This window comes from Camarhynchus parvulus, chromosome 1 (assembly GCF_901933205.1).
Source record: "Camarhynchus parvulus chromosome 1, STF_HiC, whole genome shotgun sequence".
NCBI classification, from domain to species: domain Eukaryota; kingdom Metazoa; phylum Chordata; class Aves; order Passeriformes; family Thraupidae; genus Camarhynchus; species Camarhynchus parvulus.
In genome coordinates this window covers 79,837,185-79,851,565 of record NC_044571.1, presented here as the reverse complement: position 1 = coordinate 79,851,565, position 14,381 = coordinate 79,837,185, and positions in this window count along the sequence as shown.

The following is a 14,381-nucleotide window of genomic DNA, read 5'->3' as shown; positions in this document are numbered from 1 at the left end:
ATGTTTCAATTTTAAAAACCAAAAAAACAAAACCAAACCAAAACCAAAACCAAAACCAAAAAAAAACAAAAAAAAAAAAAAAAAACATGAAAAATAAAGCAACAACAAAACAAAAACACAAAAAAAAGCCGAAAAAACCCAACCTAGATCCTCCTTGTATTCAATGTTTTTTACTTCAGTAGTAGGTTAACAAGACCAGACAGGAGAACTAAGACACACAACCCAAGGACATTAATTTTTGTTCCAGGTGGACTTTAGATTCACGTCAATTATAATCAAAAATTAAGGTTTTAATGAGCATTTTCCCTTTCCCAATAAATATTCAAATAATCCTAACAGTAAAGTATTAGATGTGTTGAGATTCAGAGCTAGTCAGAGCCCTTTGTGTTTTCACTTTGCTTAGGTCTGGCTTCTCAATTTGATTACACTGCTGCAAATCATGACCAGGTCAATGACGTTACACAGAAGCAGGGCAGTCAAGAAAAATGTTGGAACCTCTACAGTAGTTATATGAGCCTCCAATCTCAAAGCTACAAGGTCCCATGTGCCCTGAACAGCCTGAATTTCACTGGGTGTTGCAAGTATTTTTATGGTCTCAGAGTGTTTGACTTTAATGGGTGCATTTTTTTGGCTACTGAATAATCCTAGATTATTACAGAAGAGTGTAAAGCAGCATGGCAGATTAAGAATTAGCATCCAGTCAGATAGCAGAAGTTGAAATATACATAAAACCCAAGATATGGTGTTGTCACTGTATTCTAGGGATGTATCTCAGGATTAGTTTGACACTTTTCAGCTTTTTTTTTTTAATATTAATTCTTTGGCAACAGGGTTGATTTAGGAAAGAGACATTTAATTAATTAGGATTCCAAAGCTATCTCTCTCTGGCTCAGTAATACCTTCTTCAGCCAGGCCTTACCTGTCCTATTATTTATTGTCCATCTGGCAGCAGGCTCAAGGGAAGCACCCCAGTTCTTGGATGGTCTTTGAACAGCAACAGACATGGTGGCAGCACAGCTGAATAGCTCCCTCAACCCATGCCCTATGTCTATAGTTTCAGCTTTTTTGTCTGCCTGAAACTTCAGATGCCCCTTTTTTACAAAATATTTTAAAAAGTCTGTAAGGTCAAGAGAAGAAATTATTCAATAGCCAAGGAGTGCAAAGCCTTCCTGGGCTTGGGGTACACTGCAGCTATCAATTCCCATTAAAGCACTTTGTATCACACTCTCCAGGACTCTTCTCTGACTGGTTTTTCACTTAAGAATCTGATTTGCCTGGAAAAATAACTTGCTGGCCAGTGTAATGTGTCAAACAATGCTGAAGAGTAACTACTCTGCATCTTTAGAAATACCCACATGCATTTCTATATTGGCATTCAAAAGGCCTCATCTAATGTAGTGGGAAAGTGAAGAAAATGAGCCTTACCTTTAGAGTTTGTCATCCCAGAACAAAAAAAGAGACAAGGGGATCCAGTCAGGAAAGCACAAAGAGACCATGAGCTTCTGCTTCTTTGCATTCAGTTCCATTTCAACTAGCAAGCTGAACAATGAAACAGTTAAATAGTCTGGATTAAGTATTTATCTTAGAGTGTTTGCCTTCTTACACATAAATTAAATTTTCTCATTTAATCTCTTCTTTTCTTCTAATTATCTCTCTCTGCACACACTGTTGGCTCACAACTAGTATATCTCTTAAAGCAAGATGATTAAGTATCTGTTGTTGTTGGGCTTTCTTTTTTTTTATTTAATTTCTTTCTCCTGGAGATGATAATACTATTTGTTTGCTATGCAGAAGTGGTTATATCAATATATAAAAGGCTAGAAAAGAACTAATTTAGGCACCTTCTATCAGAACAGGACGCAGCTTACATTTTTAGCATCACATTTTTACAGATTTTTTAAAACAAAAATTCCTGTAGTAGTTCTACCGTGACACATACGGTTCAGTTTTCAGCTTAAACACTGATCTTTGGTGTGTATGTATGTGTAATGCTTTAGAACTAACTGCTAGGACTTTATTACAAAGAAGCCCAAGATTCCTAGGCATTTTAGAAGTATGGCTGGAAGAATGGGTAAGAAAGGAGAAAATTCAGGTCAATGATGTAGTAACATGCTTGTAGAAGCTACATGGCTAACAAAAAAAAAAAAAAAAAAAAAGAATCACAGGGATGGACCCTAAAATTTCTTCATTTCAATTGCATAAAAGGTAAATACAAATCTTTGCTCCTATAATGAAAGACTGTCTCCAGCCCTAGACTGAGCTTTGAAAAGCCTTCCTGAAACATTTCCTTTTATATATGGAAGCACATGTATAGGTGTAAACATATATTTAATAGCAATATATAGAAATAGCAGTACAAAGCGTTTGTCTCACTGCCTTGCACTAGGAAAGGATTAGATCTAGCCACACGTTGCAGATGTACTGCTGAGTACGGATTAAGCATTCCCTTTGCTGTTGGTGTTAACTTTTATGTGATCATGTCCTCTAGGAAAGATACAGCCTTTAAGTGGACAATGTTGCAGGTTGATAGACAGATACATCCACCCATGCATGCTCTTAAAAGCCTATACACTTTTCTGCAACATTGTGTACCTCTAAAATATGTTATTAGGGACATTGTCCAAATGTCAGTGAAATCCCACTAGTCTTGGGGTATCAACCACCTCCCTAGGAAGCCTGTTCCAAAATATAATAATAAAATAGTGTTAAATCATGCTAATAAGATTTAATTTTTCATCAGGCTTCTTGGACTAGATGTCCAGTTTAGGTCCCTCCAAACTGAAATATTCTAGTCTATGCTATTCTGTTCTGTTCTGTTTCCTTCTGTTCCATTCTATATACTCAGTGAATTTTCCCCTCAGTTCTGAACACACAGCAGAAACACCAGGAGACACTGAAGAAAACTAAATAGCCTATTAGCTACTGTCTATATTACTGTGAAATTCCATCCTGATTTGTTTTTTCTTTTCAAAAATACAGCTTTCAGTTGACTTTCCTTCATATACATCCCAAACTAGTGCTTCTCACTTGCATTTGTGTTCCAGTCTTACAGCTCATCAGAGCATTTTGCTATCATTTGGCTTAAAGCATCTCTAGCCTTGCCAATTAATTGAAGAAGAACCATTATGAGACAAATATATCATCTGCATTTTAACTGCGTGAATGGAGGTTATTGAAGTAATCACTGGCAACATCTAAGCCATTAATAAAATATGGTCTGGGAATACCAAATTACAAATTTCTGTACCTAGTTCCCAAAATAAATTTGCTCTTGAAGGTAGTTCTAGCACTCATGATGACATAGATGAATGATGCTGATTAAAAAGAAGTGAAGAAAAGATTATCACTTCAGCATAGGAACCACTGGTGTCATTATCAGTGTCATCCATATAAAAAGTGTTAAATTTTTCAGTGGCTTCATTGCCTTGCTGTGAAATTGCAGGTGTCACTGTATACTGGCAGTTGAGCACAAGACAAAATTTGAGCTAACATGGGTTAGACCATAAACAAAAGTCCACAAATCAGAAAGAGATATTATAGTCCTGTGGCTTTAAATTAGGCTCTTTGTGGGCTTCCTCTTGTGAATGAAATATTTTATTGCTTTTGCTGGTGATGAGATGTTCCTTACAACAGGAACAGACATCACTTTGAAGGAGCCAATATCTCGTTAATGAGTAAAGATGTAAATTATCAAGTGCACTTAATGTTGTTATCACAACCCAAGGGCATTAATAAGCTTCCTAGAGAGGGAATGAGTAGGACACAAGGCTCAGAAGTATTGTGTGTCTGTCTCCATTACATATTTTCAGGGAAACGGTGGATGTGCCTCTTTCCTTCTGTCTACTTGTCTTTCCTCTTCCACTCTCTCAGTCTTCTTGTCAATTTAAAATTTAAACTCATTGCAAAAAGACTGGCTCTCACTATGTGGTTTGTACAGTCCTTCACACAATTGCACTAGTGTAATGCAAATTGTGGTATTAAATATTCATACAAAATCTTCACAGTGTGGCTGCATAAAATCAGAACAATCAGGGAACAGGCACAAGCTGAGCACCTAGGTAAGATGAAGCACCAAGATTTCTATCACAATTGCTGCTTCATTACAGAGACTGTGCTGACATAAGCTGTGTTTTCATTGTCGTGAGCCCAATTTCATAACCATGCTTTAGAGTTATGAGTTCTCCTAGCAAGCCATAATGTTTTCACTTTTGGCTGTGCAATCACATACTGTTAGCTTAAGACATTTTAAATTTATAAATGGCTCTGTAATATGTGGTCTTTTCAGCTATAAAATTGTTCCTTAAAAAATAATCTGAGCCATTGGTCAATGCAGTCAATGTCACCTAACAGCAAATAAATTTTGGCAATGAATTAGAAGTTAACTACATAACTGTGAGCAATTCCTTCAACTAAGAGTTAGACATATATTTTCTTTCTGCCCAATAAAAACATCACTAAAATGCTATGCAATGTTCCATTTCCTATCTGTTGCTCTGCTTCAGAAATTATAAAGGATGTCTAATAATGAATTATTTCCAGCCGTTTGCAGGACTTTGCGCTGAGAATTTTAGCTGGAATGCCTGGATTGATGCAGCCTGTTTAGGAAAACTTGCCTTACTCAATAACTCAGATTAGGAGACTGAATACCCATACTTGAATGGTTTCCTGATACAAAAACACACTGAGTAAAATCAAATCCACACTCAATAAAAAACACTTTTTTGGTCCTTTATTGAATGATTGAGCCTGTCTCCAGCTATGCTATCTGTCTGTTTAGGTTGTAAGCTGTTCAAGGCAGCTTTTATCTCCTGTTATCCTGAAGCATGCTTTTCCTGTAAATTATAGCTATAGAAGCTCATTCTTACTCAACACATCCTTAATTAAACTTAATTTTTAGAGGAGGAAAACAAGGTTCTATGTGAATCACAACGAATTTATATGCATTATAGTCTATATAATTATATTTCTATCACAGTGGACAGGAATTGAAATCTCAGAGATTTGATTTAGGATTAATATTTTGCACTTTAAAGCTTTAGACTGCAGCTCTCCAGTGTGCTCTCTAAAGGCAGATTTGGGGCAGTATTTCAGAAATTACCAAGAATTCTTAGACCTAAAAGACAAGCAGACAGCAGACTTAACCATTTGGTTCAGCAGACTGAACCAAATAATTCAGCATTTAGAAATTATCATAATTTTAAGATATCACAGTGAGCTGTTACATCTTTGTGCATCTTACCTGCTCCTGGAGCTTGATGGGAAAAGAGATCTACATGTGGCACACTGCCTGTGGAACCTCATGGGTGCCACTGTGAGATGACAAAGAAAGAACAGCAGGGCCAGTGGCATTATGTTGCCACCAACAACAGACCAGAAAGGGATAAAAACCACCCAAATCCCCTCTTCGATGTCAGAATTATGCACTGAATTTTAGAGTGTTCAGAAACCTCCATTGTCGACATGAAAATCAAGTGGGACTCAGAAAAATCCTCACAACTCACCTTTCTGAGAGCTCATGAGATCTTCATCTCTCCCACTCTAATCCAGAGCAACTGAAAAAAGTGCTGGTCTCAATTTTCATGCTGTGGCTTCCTCAGAGCTTCCTGATCTGGCCTTTGACCAAAGCTCTATGATACCAAAATCTTCACCAGCTCCACACTGCAGCTGTTTCACACCAAAATCCAAATTACATACAAAATATATTTTTCTACAAGCTGTATATGCACAGATACATCTTTGTGACAGAGCTCCTAGCCAGTGATAGAGGATATCATTCATCACTTTCACATCCAAAACATAAAGGGAAGGGCTGAGCAGGTCATGGCTGTCACAGTGCCAGAGAGAAGAGAAATCAGAAGTTGGGTGTGATTTCAGGCATATTCCAGTTTAGCTGCTGGGCTGCATACTGGCACAATACTTTGTAGTATGTCTCATTTCCCTGCTACCTACAGAAGGAAAATCTGGGCATATGGTTTTGCCAGGAAAGCCCTGAACTGGATCCAAAGAAGTCAACAAATCTTGACACAGAGAGAGGTCTGAGCTGGCTGATATCCTGATGCTATGGGCTTGGACAAAACACTGGCAGCATGCAGAGCTAGGATATTTCTGCATTGATGTCTTCAGGACTTTGAACTGATGGTATAAAAAAAAGTTGTTGGTTTGTTGGGTTTTTTTTAATTTATTTTAATGTTAGCAACTGTTGTTGTGGCTGCTGACTTCTGATTCAATAGCAACATGGACATATTTCTTTAATAGGAAAGGTTGTTCTTTTTACCCTGAGAACTTTATGTTCTGACTGAGTTTATCCATGAACCATGGAAACATCATTAACATTCACTCAGAGCAAAAGAACAGCTTTTACTGCATCCAGAATCATGGGATGTCTCTCTTGATCCCATTTCTGCCCATCACATTGAGCACTCATTGCCCTCGACAGTTTACTAGGTAAATAAATGAGTATGTTTTGGGAAGTACAACAATGTACCTTGGGAAAACAAACAGTTTTTAGCTGCAAGAGAAACAAAATGCAAATGTTTTTAGTGATGAAATGGAGACAAGACATTTTCAATGTGCTTCAGGGGTGCTCCTGCAAAACTGTCACTGACCTATTAAGATTTGCAGCAGTGTTTAACCATGTGGAGAAGTGTCTGTGGCATAGCTCAGCCTCGCAAACCCCAGAGTCTGTTCTTTCACTGGAACTGTGTAACCCTTCCTTTAGATTCAAATGTGAATTTCCCAACCTAAACACTGAACGAAGGAAAAAAACAAAAAACCAGCAGCGACAATAACAGCACAAACCAACAAACCACAACACCCTAGGGTTTTTAAGCTTTTTTTCCCCCCAGATTAACCTGTGCTTCAAAGCAATTCTTGATGACTGCTGCTACATTTATATTTTTTTAATGTCTTGTACAAGACATATTTCTTTCCATTGCATCTGTACAATAAATGTTCATTGAACACACACCGGGGCAATAAGACATTATTGCAACTATCACATTTATTGTCACAAATCTGTTCCACTACCTGTCACAAGCTTCTTTAACTGAGCTGGCAGTCAAAGAGGAATAGCAAATTTAAGGGAAGAATTTTCCTTCAGAGTCAGAGACATAAGGATTATTTCCTCTCTTTCTTCCCTCTGTTTCCAAGTCTTACAGTTTGCATATTTATGACATTTAGCCAAAACCAACTCTCTGGATTTCCAGGTTTTCATTCCTTTGTTCTGATTAAGTGAATACATTTTTATTTGGTCTATCTTTGCTCTGAAAACTGTGTTAGTTAACGACCTTTAAGATATTTCCAGCTTTATAGCAGTCTTAAATGAACCATGTCTGTAGAGAGGCATTGTGACTGAAGAGCTACCTACAAGGTACTCAAATATATCAATGTCACTCTTTCTGACTATGGTGTTGCCCAAATTAGCCAGTTTCTAGACTGCCTAATTTCATTCTACATATCCATAGTAATTATGAAAAAAAAATACTCAAACCTGACACATAAAATAAAAAGCCCTATAAATCATGCTCAGTTAAGTCATGATGGGCCAGATCTTTAAAAAAAAAAAAGAAAATTAACAATCTAGGTGCTCTCATTGAAGCACTGGCATAAGTCTTCACAGGTCTTCACATCTTCTACTTCAATTCACTGTGAAAGCTTCCAGGCATAGTTTAACCATCACGTGAAGGTCTCAAAAACTAAATAGGTTGGACAAGAAATAAGAATGATGTGTGTAAGGTGTCTGGATAATATTAACTGTAAACTTTTTTGAATGACCATCTAAAGTAAGTGTGGTTCTTAAGATTCTACTCTCAAATTAATAATGAGTCTGCTCTGGGTTATGATTTTTAATTGGGAAGGGGGGATTTAAAATAAGAAAAAAACAACATGAACTATGATGCATTATCTATTATTTTGTCACAAGCCAGCTGCAGTAATGAAAGGGATGAAGAGGAAAGAATGAAGAGTTCAATCTGATAAGCACCATCAAAGCCTGTGGGCGTTAGCCAAACTGCAGCTGAGGAGTACATCAGTTGACAATTATTTCTAGTAAAAGAAGCTTCCCAGTGATATTCCCTGTTTTCCACAGTTGTATATTCTGTTCCTATGGCCTATGGAAAATCACCTGTGTTTGAAGCCAGCCACCAGCATTGTGTTGGCTTCCAGCACAAGAGGCAGAGAACCCAGCACAGTGTGGATCCTACTTACCAGTAGCTCATGCACAAAAAGCTGGCTTACCAAAAGGGAATTTCCTACTGGGTCCCAAACATATTCTTAACCTCAGCATCCCATTTATAACTTCCCTCCTTTCCCCAGAATGGTGTAAGGTTGTGCTGTAAAAAATATGTCTTGTTTTTTTTCTTTTTTTCTGCTAGCTGGCTGACAATTGGTTTTGCTCACTGCCAGTAGATAGTAGCTCTCCCAAGGAGAGAGTGCTTGCTCACCAGTCAGCTCTGTGGCAAGCATGAAGATAAGCCACCTTAACAAAAGTATTGTCAACTTTTGCTTTTTCCAGTTGCAGCTGGAAAAATTGTTATTTTAGACGTTTCAATAGCTCCTGAAGGCCATGGCTTTCACAGCTGCAAGGATCCTTTAGGATAGGCCTGGAATGACTATGTTTTTAGAAGCACTCTTTCTTCTGAGTCACCAGTCTAAGATAAGGAACAAAAGCACAAGGGAAGTGGGAGCACTGGGTGGAGAGATCACTTGTGGAATAAGGAAGAGAGCCTGACATTCCCAGACAGAGTTCAGTACCCTGTTCCACCAGGCACCATGCACTTGGGCAGCTAAAAACCCTCCAGCAATTTAAGGAAAGGACTGTTGGCATTGAGCACAGGAAGGCAACTATGGAAATGAATGAAGAAGGGAGAAAACACAGGGGCCCTTGTCCAGCAGTCTCTCTCTTTTCAGTGGGGAAAGAGATGCTGTTGGGAAGGGAGTCAGGTGGAGGATTTAGGTGCATGTGGACAGTGAGCAACTGACATCCCCCAAGAGAGCACCCAGAGGAGATGGATGTTTGGCTTGTCCTTTAGATGTGCTGTCCACTTGCCTGGATGTAAAGCTCCCTGATAGATTGGGTTTTGAGGTATTGCTGCCAGCCCTTTGCATGAAATTTCTGTCAGTTTTATAACTCTATTTAGCACCAACTTACTTGATATGTCTTTCATATCCATAACGATAAAATAAACTGCTATAAATTTACCCAAAAGGTGACACTTGTCAGACATTCCCACTCATGCAAAAAATCTGCTTTTCATTGTAGCTATTGGTGCAGAAGGCATTCCTAGCTGCAGCTGATCCACTTTTATACACAGAAACATTTGATTTGTTTACTCCCACGGGGGAAAAATATGAAGAATATAGAAATGGTACAACTAAAACATGCACATTACAGAGAGGCTTCACCACCATTCCAGCAGGACACATGCCATCAGCTGCAGCCACAATGGGACCAGGGTCAGCCCTTCAGCAACTGCTGCTCCCCAGCACCAGGTGAACATCCAGCTCCTTACAGAGGTGGCCTGCAGCCACTTTAACTCCTCTGCCACTCAACCACTCCTTCCCTGGTTAAAGTAGTGGCATTAGTGGGTTTATACCCCAGTATTGGTTTCATTGCAGATTGACACCCCCAAAAGGTCACCATCCTCAAATCCTATGCCTGAAAGTCAGACCGGAGACCTTCAATGAAACTATGTATCTTTAAATGGTTTTTTTACACCTTAAAGCTGACTGCCAAAAAATATACCCACGAATTCCCCCCCCTTTCTTCACAGCATGCTTAGCAACAGGAACCCTATGCATTTTTCCAGCCTACAAACTCCTGTCAGCTCCACTTTTCCTTTCCAGTGGGGAATCAAGCCTGGAAGCAATGCTGCTGGCAGCGCTGCTGAGGAGCAGAGACACCAAGTCCATCCCCAGGACAGCAGCCAGTGCAGGCTTGGCCATTTGGGGGAGCTGCACAAGGCAGATAGCTGGAGCCTGAGTCCCCAGAGCAACTCACATTTGTCATGTCAAAAAATGACAGGAAAACATCGGAACAGAGATATGAAGAGTCAGAGATAAGCTGACACCTTCCAATATCAAGACTGGGATAACAAACCTGTGCACAAATAACTCGCCAAAGTAAACACATTTATACTGCTTGCTCTGCTTTCAGTGAACAGGCTCGTGCAGAAGGTCTCACCTACACCTGCCTCAGGACCTTTTGTGAACCTCAATCTCTGAACAGCATTACTTTTTCACCTATTAGGTGAGCCAAGTTGACAGTGATTTCTAAGGAGGAATTTTGAATCCTCTGTATATTAAATGTTTGTTTTTCTCTCTCTTTCTTGCTGTCAGTAGATTGCATATTTCATTCATGGATAAACCACCTTATCTCTCATATTACTTTATTTTGGAGCTACTTAGCATACTGATATTTGCAGTTTCAGGCAAAGTTCTGTTTAACCTTTCCTTTGACAGTTTGGCTTTCTCTGTGGTAAGCAATATGAATATTTACTCTCCTAACCCATATCTGTAATGAGCTGTGACACTAATGTATGAATTGTGAAGAAGCCAGGAGAGCTTGTCCAGCTAGTGGGAGACCAGCAGCGCCCAAATTCTTGCCATGGGATATATCTTAGCCTAAATTTCCTGCCATGAGGAGTAATATGATGGCATGTGTTTAGAGTGAGCAGTTGATCTCAGCAGGCACAACAGCTCATTTTCTTCCTGAAAGGTTTTGAATAAAATATCTTGACCTGCCCAGTTTTGGGAAACCTTAAATGGAATTCAGTAGCAGACCAGAGTCAAGATGAACCCTCTTTGAGGTAATAGATGAAGTATTTAAAGCATAAAATGGTTACATGGTACTTACTTGCATGACCATATGCAAAACTGAGTCACACTATGACAGAATTATGTAGATGTAAGACACAGAAGTTTACAGTAAGACAAGAAGGGCAATAAGGTCAATAGACCAGCTCACTATATTCTCACAGCCAGTTCCTGTAAAAGCATAGGTCTCAACCCTTCATTGCCAGCACTGCAGAGTTGTTACACCCTGCTTTCCTTTCAGACAACGCAGTGGAGTGTCAGCCGGCAAACTAATATTCTCTGCTCCTTCTCAAGGAAACATACCATTGTCCTGGCAGCTAATAAAGTGTAACCACCTACAGAAAGCTGCAACAGTCAGAACAATGACTGATCAAGCTGCTTGCAACACAGTTCTCTAAGCCACTGACAAAAATATTCCCCAACACTGAGCATCATGGTCAAAATCCACGGTAGTGTCTATCTGTGGATTTTCAAAGCTTCAGTTCCTTTCCCATTCTCCAGTTAAGATGCTTTCCTGAAACTGTAGAATCTACAAACTGATTTCTTTGGGTTTGAAGGCAATAAAGAAGTATTGCAAAGATATTCACAGATTAGTTTGTTTCTGATCCAGCCTCTTTCTCAGCCTGGCGTATAACCAGATATTGTATATAAAAACCTCAGCTGAAGGATTCTGAAATGCTAAATCATATAATTCTACTTCTATCTAATTTCAGTAATTGTGATGAATTGTATAACAACCTAGTAGTTGATATTCTAAACTAGATTGGCAGCCATCATTGAAGGAAGAGTTCAGAGGCTGAAACTAAAACAACTGTTTCCTTTTTTTTAATGCAAAAGACGGCTAATACTGAAAATACTGTCTTAGTGATCACCTTCTCTCTTATCCCTTAGATTATCTATGAATATAAAGGGAAGTTTAGAATCAGAATTTTTCTATATCTTTTTCCTTCTTGCTATTTTTAAAGATGCTTACAATAGGAATACATAATACTGGAAAATAGATGCATTGTGACTCTATTTTATTGACTGAATACTACTCTCTTCTCCAAGCATTCTTACTAAAATCATTGGGATCACTCCTGGGGTAAAGATATAGTGGTGAAAGAAAAATATCAAACTCTGGCTCATTAAAATGGAAAGAAAACATGAATATAAGTTTTATGACTTCCTGTTGTTTGAGTTTTATTATTATACTCTTAGCATAAAATTTTGAGAAGGTACTTAGGTTTTAAGATAGCTGTGGAGACTATCAAAATGACAAATGCTAACAAAAGGTAAGAAAGGGAGCGATTAAAATATAAGAGCATTGAAATCCATATTGATCAACAGGCTACTCAAAGCAGAGAATTCATGGATCATTACATATTTCAATTCAAAATCCAAGGTTGAGATGCTTAATTTTTTTTTTAATAGGCTCCAAGTAATAACATATCTTTAGTCAAAGAAGCTCAGTATTGCACATTATAGTGTAACAATATTTGGCTTTAAAAACTTACTTCCAAATAAATTAAGAAAATGTAGACACATTAAACAAGTTTAGGAAGAAATCCTTTAGAGAATCTTTTTATTTCTAATTCTGCAACAAAAAGCCTTTGGAAATGAACAGATACACCTCACAAAGAGCTACATACAATCTTTCACTGTAATACTGTGTAGAACTGATAGAATGATGCAGAATATTGGAGTTTTGACTTCCTCTCCAACACAATGGCAATCAGCATTTTACACGTTGGATTGGATATCATTTTATGTAAGATCAGATAGACCATTGTCTTGGAAAACACTGACCATTGTCTCTTTATGAACAGATTATATTAATATTTTGGCAAAATCTGATAATCACAGTTACTACAGTTATTCTTGGCCATTGAGCCAATGGACCTTCAAAACAATCTACAAGGTATAATTACTATTGGCCATGAAGTCAATGGATAAGACTTCCAAAAGTATCTACAAGATGTAGGACTGTAAGTTCTTGTGTTTTAATATTAAGTTTTGCCCTGATGGTAAGTGGCCTTGTTGCCTATTTAGGAATGCAGCTCCAGAATCCTAAATCCATCACATCTAAATCTTCTTTTAGCCTTATCAGTTGGCTACAACAGTCTTCTGCTGTACCTCAAAATGTGCCTTTTCAAATAAAAGGAAGCTTTTGTGTTCATGGAAAATGATCTGACCTTTTGGGGACACTTTGTGTAAGAGGCACCAGAACAAGATTTCCTACTGCATGCATGATATGGGTACACTCCTCCACAGGAACCTAACACATGCCCTGAGCTTTTCCAAATTCCTCTTTTCCAAAATACCATTACTGGGTCTTGAAAAAAAAGGAAGAATCAGCACAAAATCCCAGCCTACAGCCAGCAATGTTATCAAAACACAGAAAAGTTAAAAAAAAAAATAAAACTAAACAAGTACTTAGGTGGCAAGATTTTCCAGAATGTACTGCATATACCTAGCGTTCTTGGATCTGTCCGAGCTGAGTCAAGGCAGAATATTAAATGTCTTCACTACCCTCCACCAGACTTCTTGCAGAGCAGAAATGAACTCTTCAGTCAGCTAAAATGTGAATTTAATCAAGTATGATCTGTAAGCAAAATTTACTTAACACCCTGGTTCCTGGCTATCTTTCTTAACACTAGCTCCAAAGTAATTGTCTTTCATAAGAAAGCTGTGAAAGAAACAAATCAAAACAAAAATTGTTCTTTAGTTTATAACAACTTGCAAAAAGATATAACTTTTTTTTCAAACTTCAGAATCTTCTTTGTTTTTAATAAAGACGATACTGAGACTTTCCATGCCTACTGAGAAAAACCAGAAAGAATATTTACAATTTACAAAAAAGCCCTCAATATCATCTAAATTTAGAGTATCACACTGTTATCTCACTCACATACTTTATTTCTCACCTGTTAAATTATACTTGCTGGGAATACAGCCAAGGAACAACTGCTGGCATTGTCACTCTTTGTAAGGAACAACATAACAGATATTACTTAGAGAACATGGGTGGATTGCAGGCTGTTTTTAAAATTTGGATTGCAAAAATCTTGTAGAATATATTAAAGAGCAGACAAATTAGCTAGGAAATTAATCATCTGCTTTGTTCTTTGGAATTGGTTAAATCTAATAACTGCGAATTGTTACGGATGTTTGATATCTTGCTTAAGAAAATATCTATCAAAATACATCTTCCACCACTTGGAACCCCAGAGTGAGTGTTATGAACTCTTCTCAAGGAGGTGGGGAAGGCAGAAAGGAAAAGGTTAAATATTTTCTAATACCAGATTAATTCTCTGAACATTGTGCAAACAAATAATTTAATTTAAGGTTTTCTAAATATTATATGTCTTGAAATGGACAAAAGCACCTGATTCTGCTTGTGATTTAGCCTTTCTGCTGCTGAAATGACACAGACAGGGACAAGCTGTGCCCAGGCTGAAGGAGCTGTAGGGGCAAGGGGACAGACTGTACTTGGGGTCGCAGACACAGCCCACTGCAGCTGCTCTGTGATGCCACAGATCAGCTCACTGCGTTGAAGCAAGAAAAAAAATATTGTGACTAAACTTCCA